We start from the raw sequence: 11,800 nt of genomic DNA, 5'->3' as shown, positions 1-11,800 counted from the left end.
GCCTGGGTGGCTCAGTCGGTTAAGCGTCCAACTTTGGCGCAAGTCATGATCTCACGGTTCGTGGGTTTGAGCCCCACGTTGGCCCTGTGCTGTCAGCTGGAAGCCTGGAGCCTGCTTCTGATTCTGTGTCTCCCTCTCTCTCTGCCCTTCCCCTGCTCACGCTCTGTCTCTGTCTCTCAAAAATAAATAAATGTAAAAAAAAAATTATTTAAAAAACAGTTAAAAGCATCTATTAGCATACCCTAGAACAATGCTGTCCAATAGAAATGCAACATCTTTTATATCTAATGCATATTTTATACTTAGAGTACATCTCAATTTAAGCCCCAACTTCAAGTACTCAGTAGCCACATGTGACTAGTGACTACTATATTGAACAAGGCAGTCCTGGAATATAGTTAACATTCATTAATACCTTGGTATTACCGGTATTGGTATTATTATTACCCTTACAAAAACCCTAAACTGTGTTTATAACTGTTCATAGAATTATAAAATAATTTTAAATCCTTTGCTAATTTTCAGAATATACAAGTTTCCAGTGATGCTACAAAAGCTTATAAAAATGAAGGCAGATATGCACCTTAATATGTTAGGAAAAAATACAAAGAAAATTTTCAAAGAGCATGGCAAACATTAAATAGGAGAAAAGTTGAATAGACATGGAGGAAATTTTCAGATACAGCATATATTTCGAGAAAAGGTTTTTAGAAGACAGGATTTAAGGCTATAAAACATAGGTCCAAATTTTGGCTTATAGTTAATATAGTAAGAATTATTAACTAAACTCTCTGCTTATTACCCAGAAAATCCAGGTAAATTTAAAGGCCTTAGCAAGACAATTTGGATATACAGTTTTTAATTAAGCAAAATCAGAGTTTTACAAGACCTTCTAAAACATAATTATAAGTCAGGGAGCCTCTTTGGTCTGAATCTACAAAGCATTCTTTCACCAGATCTCATTCTGACAACCCCTAATCATGTTTCAGATACCAACTTAAACTTCCCTTCCTTGAGAAGCTTTTAAAGACCCTAAAAGACCCTGATAGATGTCTATGGCACCTTCTTTTGCTTTATGGTAGTTCTTACCACAATGTATTTCAATTCCAAGAATACATACCTATTTTTTTCTTCTTGAAGCTTTTTTTTTTCTTATTTACTTTCTATCCCTGAAAGATCTTGTAATTTCCTATGCTTTCAACTATTTATATATATAGTTTCTTTTTAAATTTCTTTTTTTTTTCAACGTTTATTTATTTTTGGGACAGAGAGAGACAGAGCATGAACGGGGGAGGGGCAGAGAGAGAGGGAGACACAGAATCGGAAACAGGCTCCAGGCTCTGAGCCATCAGCCCAGAGCCTGACGCGGGGCTCGAACTCACGGACCGCGAGATCGTGACCTGGCTGAAGTCGGACGCTTAACCGACTGCGCCACCCAGGCGCCCCTATATATATAGTTTCTAAATCCATGTCCAAAACCTGCTGGAATTCTCTACTTTGATATATACAAACTAAAATTATCATCCTATCTTTTCAAAATCTCCTCCTCTTCCTCACTCCTATTTAACAAACTCACTGTTCTCTTGTCATACATACATTAAAAAAAAATCTTCAATTCATTCTTGGCTCTTCTTTCACTGTGTCACCCAGACAAAACATAGCCAATCCTGTAGATAGCCCCATTAACCACTGTCTTCAGAACACATTTCCATTATTCTGACTCAGAACCTCATCAGTTCCTACCTACGTGAACATCTTCTGGCTGGCCCTCCAATTCAAGAGTCTCTCTGACCCCAGCTTGCTGACACACTGCTGCAAAATTTTCTCTTTTTTAAATCTTTTTGAGTGTAGTTGGCACACAGTGCTACATTAATTTCAGGTGTACAACATGGTGATTCAACTCTATTCATTATGCTATGATCACCACAAATGTAGCTATCATCTGACACCATACAACACTACTACAATCATTGACTATGTTTCTTATGCTGAAAAGTACGTAATGCTTCACAAATTTGGGTATCATCCTTGCACAGGGGCTTTGCTAATCTTCTCTGTATTGTTCCAGTTTTAGTATATGTGCTGCCAAAGTGAGCACTGCTAAATTCTTAATACATCTGTTTGTCCATGCTATTCTGTTCCAATTCCTTTGTTTGTCCTAGCATATCAAACCTCTAAGCCTGGCTTCCTAAATCCCCCATAATATGATCCCAAACTATCCTTCCAGCTTTATCATCTACAATATTCTCAGTTACTTAAATGTTCTAGCCAAATTCTCTGTCCCTCTAAAGAATCCCTATGCTTTCTCATTATTTTTTCATTTCCTTTGCATAGAAAGACGTCACTCAGACAATATATACCTAAAAATACTTTTTTTAAAAAACTGATCTTTCCCTGACTTAATTCCCAAGCTAAATTTTGAGACATAATTTATATTATTGAGTTCCATCTTTTTTTAAAGGTTCTAGTCAATTTCAAGTTCCTGGAGGGTGGAATCATGTCTTGTCTTTCTTGGTATTACCTTTAATCCACCACCATACAGAAAGTGATAAAAATATGAATGGAAGAAGAAAATTCACCTGACAATATCCCTGCAAATGTCCTATAGTGAATTAGAAGCAACTTGAAAGGGTCTGGTTATGCTTTAGGTAGAAGAAAGATCCAATTTAGGTAGGTTTCTTCAATTTGTGGGGAGTTTGAAATACCACAGAGAAATTTAGTAGGTAAATAATGGAAAAATATTTGCATGTGGCCATTACCCAACATTTACTAAATGCCTACTGCCATCCTTAAAATATTTCAGAGGCAGAAAGAAGTTCCAAAAAAGATAAAATACTTCATCATCTACAGTATTCAAAACCTCATTCTAATAGGTGGCTGTACTATGGAGAAGTTTCTTTTGAGAATGAAAGATCAGCAAAACCATCCTCACTTGTTCACAAAGCCAACTTTTAACCTAGAAAGTTTCCTGGGGTTGAAAAGATAGTAACTCAAAAAGTACTGAGCAGCTGAACTCAAGTCGCCTTTGAATACTTTCTTTTATTTTCAGTAGTTTCTCTGTTTCTTTTAGGCCCATAAAAAATGCAAACTAGATCTTAGTAGAAAGGAGGCTATAGACTTGCAAATAAGAAATAGGCCATTTGGGGCGCCTGGGTGGCGCAGTCGGTTGGGCGTCCGACTTCAGCCAGGTCACGATCTCACGGTCCGTGAGTTCGAGCCCCGCGTCGGGCTCTGGGCTGATGGCTCAGGGCCTGGAGCCTGTTTCCGATTCTGTGTCTCCCTCTCTCTCTGCCCCTCCCCCGTTCATGCTCTGTCTCTCTCTGTCCCAAAAATAAATAAACGTTGAAAAAAAAAAATTTAAAAAAAAAAATAAAAAAAAAAAAAAGAAATAGGCCATTTGATAATAAGAAAAGCAAAATGCGAGTAAAACAGCAAATGAGATTACAAATAAATTTAAAATGTCAGCTATAAAAAGAATCATGGCTCAAGATCATAACAGATGCAAGTGATTTTAATAATGTAGAAAGCAAGGCCAGAGATGATTGGAAAGAAAACCAAAATAACAAATGGGAACTAAGCAAAATATTTAATTATTGTGGCTGTTTAAAGTTGTAGTAAAATCTCTCTAGCTGATCAGAATGTTCTCAGGACATAGAATTTTATTCTTCTTTCATAAAATAAATATAAATCTCAAAAGTTCTAGATAATTTTCCTATTTTTCTTATACACATAGCATAACACTTATGAATGAATTATGAATTATGAATCATAAATGGTTTATGGTTTTTTTTCTCAAATCACTCAAATCTTTGAAAGACCAAATTGAAATTACGTGTTCCTATACATAAGCTGATTCTTCTTCAAGGCACCAATTTAAAAAAATAATTTAGGGTAAAACTATCACCATAACATGAAGAAGACATTCTGTCTTTTACATATATACCTGACATATAGTTAGGGAACGATATGTTATTATGAGGAAATAAATGAGAGTTAGGCACAATATGAGCTTTCCCTTTCATTTCAGTCTTATTATCTATTTCTTCTTCAAAATATTCTTACAGTCTAAAAAAGAATGAAGTTTTTCCATTTGCAACAACATGGATGGAGCTAGAGAGTATAATGCTAAGCAAAATAAGTCAGTCAGAGAAAGACAAATATCATAGGATCTCACTCATATGTGGAATTTAAGAAACAAAACAAATAAGCAAAGAAAAGAGAGAAGCCAAGAACAGACACTTAACTATAGAGAACAAAACTGATGGTTCCTATATTGGGGCGGGGGGAGGGTGGGCAGGGATGAGGGAATAGTATAGGGATTAGAGAGTACACTTATCATGATTAAAATAAAATGATTAAAATATATAGATACTCTTATAGTCTAGTCACATTTAAACCACTCACATTCCTGTAACATCCCCAAGTTCTCCTATATAACTACACCTCTGCTCCTGCTAATTTGTCTTTCTCATATGGTATTTCCAATTTGTCCACATGATAGACTCCTACTTGTCTTTAAGACAATTCTAGTATCATCTCCTCTCTGAAGCCTTCCCAATCCTTTCCCAGTTCTACCTGATACTTTATATATCATCCATTGTTAATCATCATATTGTATTCTAATTATTTTCAATTCCTTGAGACCAGAAACTGTGCCTTATTTGTCATTGTGTTTTAATACAGGATCCTGCTCCATTGTTATATGAATGTAGATCAAATCCACATGTTTATATGTATGACTGTAAGTTCCTTGAGGTTAGAAGCATTTTGCTGTTTATCACACTACACACAAACCTAACGTAGGCTCTACATGGAATGTTTTAGTGAATTACCTTGCAATCAAGAAAGGACAAAGTTTAAAAAGCTAGGGACTAGTATTTAACCTATCATTTTACAACTGTGAGTTAATATAGATGCATGTATCTACACAAAAGAAAATAGAGTATATACTAAAGATTGCTGAGTTTATTAATATAAACTCCTTTTTGCAAATCATTCTGTTATCATTATTTCCTGGAAAAACTCAGAAACATCTATACCTTTACAGAGGCCTCTCTCTTGATAAAATGATAAAATTTACTTAAATTTTTGACTACCAGAAATAATGTTTTCATAAGGTAAGGAATGAAGGAAACAAAAAAAAAAGAGTTGCTATTTTCAAAATTATTCTGATTTTAGGCAGTGCAATATCATGGGAAAGTCAGTACAACATAGTGCCAGGGTTGGATTCTCAGCCAACTCAAACACTCTGTGCTTGCAAACTCGAGCAGTTTATTTAACTTCTCTATGCCTCCATTTCGTCAGGTGTAAAACGGGGGAAAAAATAATAGTGCTCCCCTCAGAGCATCATTGCAAAGGTTAAAGTTGTTACAACTTTTGTAATCACTATGTCTGGAACATAATAAGTTCTCAATAAAATGTAAGTGATTATGATGTTAATATACCAGATAATCTTCAATAACAGGAGTGAAATTCCACTCTTTCCAGTGTGGGAAGATAAAAGCTTCCTGATCCCTCCACATTACCTGGCTAACCAAAGATGTTCTAAATTGCTATAGTCCTTATGAAACAAGCACCCCCATGCCTATCAAATTGTTCTTATTAGGCACAGTACCTGGAAGCCATGGAACTCTCTATGGAATACTGTGTCTTTTTGCAGAAAAAATGAAATATGATTACATTTAATTCTATCCTACATACCAAAAAAAAAAAAAAAAAAAAACTTGACTAGCATAAAATAGTGTTATATTGTAGCATACATATTACCACAGATGGTTCTCCCAGAACAAAATATGTGGCTATTAGTTATTGGTGATTATTCCTTTGGTACTTATTTGGCATACTATCTCTAATACTCATTATTATGATTAATAGTCCCTGTAACTAAAGAAAACCTATAGTTACATCTTAGAGTTACTTTCTTTTTATTTTTTCTATGCATAATTTTGAGTTAATTTGTTTACTTTTCATAGGTGTGATTATTGTGTAAAGACAAATTTGTAACCCATTTTCCTCTTTCTCCTTATGATACATTCTTCCACATTAATGTAAACTATTCCACTATTAATATAAATTAATAATGTATAATAATTTAAATGGCTACATAACAGTTATCACTTAAATATTTTCCTATTTTTGAACACTTAAGTTGTTTTATTTTTATTGTAAATAATGCTACCATGAACATTTTCATGCACACTTTGTTTTCCTGCCTTATCCTCATTTCTTTAAAGTCCCAGAAAAAGTTTAAGGTACTGAAAAATTTTAAGATAGAAGAAAAATTCAAATTAAAGAATTCAACACAGGGGCGCCTGGGTGGCGCAGTCGGTTAAGCGTCCGACTTCAGCCAGGTCACGATCTCGCGGTCCGGGAGTTCGAGCCCCGCGTCGGGCTCTGGGCTGATGGCTCAGAGCCTGGAGCCTGTTTCCGATTCTGTGTCTCCCTCTCTCTCTGCCCCTCCCCCGTTCATGCTCTGTCTCTCTCTGTCCCCAAAATAAATAAACGTTGAAAAAAAAAAATTAAAAAAAAAAAAAAAGAATTCAACACATTAGTTTAGGATATGTTTCCTATAAGTTGAGAGTAAATTAACCAGCAGCAAAACATCTTGTGCTATCTTGAGGACTACCAATGTTCCATAACACACGTACATAATTAAGTTTTTTAAATCTGTGTTCAAAAAAAAGAAGAAAAAAAGGGATAAAGTGGACTTGCTGGTTGGGAAAAATGATCTAGAGATAATAGAAGGAAACAATATTGTTCATTTCACATCTTCTGCCATTAAGAAGAATTAATAAAACTAATATAACACTACCTGTTAATTATACTTGAATTATAATAAGTAATTTTTTTAAAAAAGAGTACAATGGATGGAGTGCCAGAAAGTACTATAAGTCATTTACATATATTATCTCATTTGATCTTCATAAGAATTCTCTGAGCCAGGTACAGCTCTTATTCCCATTTTTCATGAAAAAACAGTCACAGAGATGTTAAGTAGCTTGCCAAATATCAGACAGCTTATTATTACTAAAACCAGACTTCAAACCAAGGCTGATCAACAAAGAGCCTGTACTCTTAACCACCTCAGTCTTCTGCTTCCACAGAACACGGAGATAGACCTCAAGTGAAGGAAGTAAGGTTTTAAAAAAGATCCAAACAAGTCAGTTTAAATAAATTCAAAATAAATTCAAATAAAATAAATTCAAATCTATAGGACAAACATTTTATCAACAGTGTTGGTATGTATTTATAAAATATACATATTAAATTGAAAGATGACATATTTAGAAAGAATATGGCAGAATCAAAATTTACATAAATTTAAGGATGAATAGAAGGATTTGGTTAATTCCTGAATTCTTGTTCCAATGATCCACAATATGAACACCAATAATATAAAAATTTCTCCATGAAGTTTAGTTGAACTCAAATTCAGTAAGTAGCCACATAACTACTAAAAAATAGAACCATTGACTGTATTATTCTTTAATTCAACTACTATGTGACAGAGGATCATGATCAAGGGAGATAATAATGTCATTGTCTCCCTATTGACCAGATGACATCTAGAATGTTACAGCTGGCCCTGAGTCTCACTTCCACAAACAGGCATCCAAAGTAATTAGACCAGGATGATTAAGGTCTGGAAATGAGAAGTGAAAAAAAAGAAAGAAAAAAAAAAAGACAAAATGGCACTCAGACATTTGAAGGGCAGTCACCGAGAAAAAGAAGAGTTTATATGGCATTGTTTCAAATACATAACACACTCAAGTAGCTAAAAATTTCAAAGAAAGAGACTGCTTCAGGAAGTAAACTGCCCTTCATTAGTGGCCAAGTTGGAACACAAAATTGAGAGCCATCTATTAGAAGTGGTAAAAACCTACCCAACACTGAGGAGAAAATTGAACTAGAGTGCCTACGTAGTTTCTTCTGGATACAATATTGTGATGCTTTTAAAATCTGAAAACAAAAACAAATCATAAGATTTCTACAATAATAATAACATTTAATTGCATTAAACTCTTATTAAAGGTGGTTACTTCCACTGAGGGGTATCTTAATGACATTGTTTATAGGCAATTCTGCTATAAAAACAAAATATGGCTTTTAGCTAGAGAAGAAAACCGTACAGGCAGCCGAGTCTTCCATTGATCCTACTCTACTCAGAAACCCATTAAAGTAAATCTCCCACATTGGGAATATCTTTAAAGTGACACTCTGCAAAAATTGACTGAAAATTTGACAAAATGAGGGGGAAAACCTGAGCTTTAGTATATCCATTCCTTCCTGAGGAGAAAAGTGGAGATCAAATGAGTTTATTAACAACTTTATAATGCCCTAATGGAATTTTCCTTGATGTACTAATCAATATTTCAGGAAATGGGCATTAAGCCTAACTTAATCTATCTATGCCAGAGTTAATGCTGATATAACAATTCCATAGTGAAACTTGCTTTTAATTTAGAAAGTTTATCCCTTCTCAGAATATTACCATTAATGAATAATTTATCTGTTCCTGTCTATAAGTGAATTTTAATATGGAAATGGCTCTTGAAAGCAACCAGAACTACTCTTATAAGGTAAAGAGTTTTGGAAGTTGAAAGAATACTTCCTAGTGAGTGGGTTCTTCCTTGCTGAGAACAATAAATTTTTACAAATCATTAATATTAAATAATATATCCTTATACAATTATGTAAAAGGTAAGAACATGGATAACTTTGGTGTTTTTTTTTTTTTTTTTAATTTCCCAATAACAAGATTGATGTAGAAATGGCAATCTGGCTTTCAGGAGGACTTCAACCAGAAGGCATTAGAGAAATGGGGAATAGAGGCTATTCCAAAAGAAAAAGCAAACAAACAAACAACACAAATTAAGCATGGGGCAAGAAGGGTAGGAGATGGCCTAGATTGGCCATGTCTAGGGGAGAAAGGTTGAAAGTTATTTTACAATCTTATTCTCAAGGGGTTTAACATAAAGTTGGTCAGCCTTTTTAATTTTGGAATAAGATATATATGATCTTGGATTTACTGTAAGTAATTTTTCTCAAAGAATTAGGAAAAATAGAGGATTGAAATAATACTGCTGAATAGGAGTTGAGACAAACAGAAAACTTTTGGAAGGGCTTTTACAGTGAATGAACTGGATGGTCATAAGAAAGAGATTATAAGATGTCCAGGAATCCTTGCGAGCTCATATAAAATTAGAAAGCATCAGTCTGCCATTCCCACTTTATTGGAGAAGACAGGATAAATTTTTACCAAATTTTCTAGGTAAAATTAGGATAGTCTGCCTTGACTAAAAAATATGTGGCTCTTTTTAATGCTCAAAAAGTTACATTTAAGTATTTTACTCAATTTATACTTTTTTAATATTATTTTTATTTCTGAACTTTTATGAATTTATTTGCCTACTCAAACATTTTAAATTTTTCAATCAAAAATTATAAATTACATATAGTCTTTTGCTTACATTTTATGGATTGAGAAAGTGAAGCCTCTGGGTGTTCATTGATTCTTTGAAGTGGATGTTTTAGTTTATTTCTTTGAATACATGTAAGAAATTCTGCCAGCAAAAATACCATCATGAAAATGAAGAAATCTGGATTGTCCGGTGCTAGTTCCTACCACCTCAGGAAAGCCAACTGGACACACCTCTTCCCAACTCCATGATTAATTACATTATGTTAGAAATTTAAAATTGGCCATGATGAGAGTATTTATACACAGAAATTGGCAGAGCATACAGTACGAATCGGAGTTTTCATCTCTTTCTTCCAGAAAGCCAGTTGTTAAAAAAGAAAAAAAGAAAAGAAAGCAAGAAAGAAAGCCAGCTGTTAAATATTTACCAGCGTACCACTGGCTCCACGTTAAAAAAAAAATAGATTTTAAAAAAGTTGGGAGGGACAAAAAGAGAAGGAGGAGGAAAGGAGGGAGCAAGGGAAGAAGGATGTTGGTTAATTTCAAAAGTATGGAGAGTAAGTGCCAATGAACAAAGTTCAGCTAGTGCAAGAGCAAAAGAGATTGACATATACACAAAGAATCTTTAGTTCTGAACCAGAAAAGGCCTGCTTGCTCCTTTAAAAACAGCCTGGACTGTTGCAAAAATCTAAAGAGTAACTGGGCACCCATAGGAGTGGAAAGTCATCCTCAGAGTGACTGAAATTAAGACTTGAACTGGGTGGGCTTCTTGGCAGGATGGTATAAATCCAAAGCCAAAGACTTGACAGACCAGAAATGAATTAAAATAGCTTAAAAAGACAAAACAAGCACCAATTTAAAATGAATATCAAATCAACCATGCTAAGGATCTAACATGTATTCAGTGTCTGACATTTATTCCATTGTTGATCTTTGAATAAAGGTATATGCTGTTCAAATGGGCAGGTCATATTGGACCCAATTTCAGAGCTATTTGGATCTATATAATGAAACATCTCCACTTAAGCTGTGATATGTTTATTAAGGAACAACATCCAGAAGTCAGATAGTTCAAAAATGACATCAGGACCTTTCAGTGTATATTTCGATTGGTTATGGAAAGGAAGAAAAAGGTAATCATCCCCAAGTAATACTGTTTCCTATGAACTATTATTTTTTTTTAATCTTTTTTGCAGTTCCTAAAAATTACATTTCTACCATAACCGACCTGGTCACAACTGCAAAATCTCCATGTTATAAGTTACATGTCCCATGTTACACATTACTTGCAATTAAACCACCTCACAGGGGCTAAGTATGCCTGACAGAAGAGAGGCTCCACCAATTTAATTCTAGTTCTGGCATTACTAAATATGTGACAATGGACTCACTATTTAAGTTCTTAGGACTTCTATTTCCTCATTAATAAAATACCTAACTCATAGGATTACCCTGAGAGTAGATGAGTTTATGCATGTGAAGAGCATGGAACAGTGTATGGCATATAACAAATGCTAAATAAATGTTGGTTTTTATTATTTTACCACCTCAACACTAATACTGGTTTCTATGATATGGCTTTTTAATGATGATTATCTGTTTTATCAAGCAAACCCAAATATATGGTGAATCAGCATTATTTTATGGCTATCTTAATAACTCAGCTGCCCTGAAATGGAAAAAAATGACCAATTTTGCAGATATACTTTTGTCAGAAGTACTTAGTTCTAGCAATTCTAATCTGTAATACATTTCTTTGGGACTCTATTAGCCATTATCATTGTTATGGGACTGTGTACATTTATTATTTCTCTGATATCAAATTTTTCTTAGTCAAAGTAATAGCCTGACACTGTTATGCTGCATTGACAATTCCAAAAATTCAAAGATTTTTTTAAAATAAGGTCTATTTCTTATTAATGTTGCATGCCCACAATTGTTTTGCAGAAACTCTGCCCCTCTCCCTTGCCTTTCCTGCAAGATCCAGAATTACAGAACTGTCCCTCTTTGGGTCTCAGGGCAATGGAAGAGAGAGAATATGGCTGACTATGACCTTACTTTTAAAACCTATGCACAAAGTGACACGTGGCATTCCCAACCATTTCAATGGCCAATGCAAGTCACATAGCCATTCTTGAGCCAAACAGAGAAAGGATGTATAATTTTCCCATGGAGAGAGGCAGTGCATATCTTAAACAATAATATGATCTACAATTAAGACTTAGTGATGCCAGGAATCAGGTGTTATTTGGGAGGGGGTGGGGGGGAGGGTGTTTTTTGTTTTTTAATTTGACTTTTTTCTGTGATTTTACTCTGTGCAGTTTTTGGCTGTAGTTAATGTTATTTTGTTTTTATTATTTCTTACCTGCATTATTTATTATG

The 11,800-nt window shown here is 34.3% G+C and overlaps 1 non-coding gene across 1 annotated transcript; it reads right to left on the bottom strand.

The window, feature by feature from the left end:
- Positions 1-1,991: 1,991 nt before the first annotated feature.
- Positions 1,992-2,098, bottom strand: LOC123592256. The gene has a single exon (XR_006709656.1). It is a non-coding gene; the product is annotated as a U6 spliceosomal RNA (small nuclear RNA).
- Between the last annotated feature and the right edge of the window lie 9,702 nt (positions 2,099-11,800).

This window comes from Leopardus geoffroyi, chromosome B4 (assembly GCF_018350155.1).
Source record: "Leopardus geoffroyi isolate Oge1 chromosome B4, O.geoffroyi_Oge1_pat1.0, whole genome shotgun sequence".
Lineage (NCBI taxonomy): Eukaryota > Metazoa > Chordata > Mammalia > Carnivora > Felidae > Leopardus > Leopardus geoffroyi.
The sequence above is the reverse complement of the archived record's forward strand: the minus strand, read 5'-3'. Positions and strand labels throughout refer to the sequence as shown.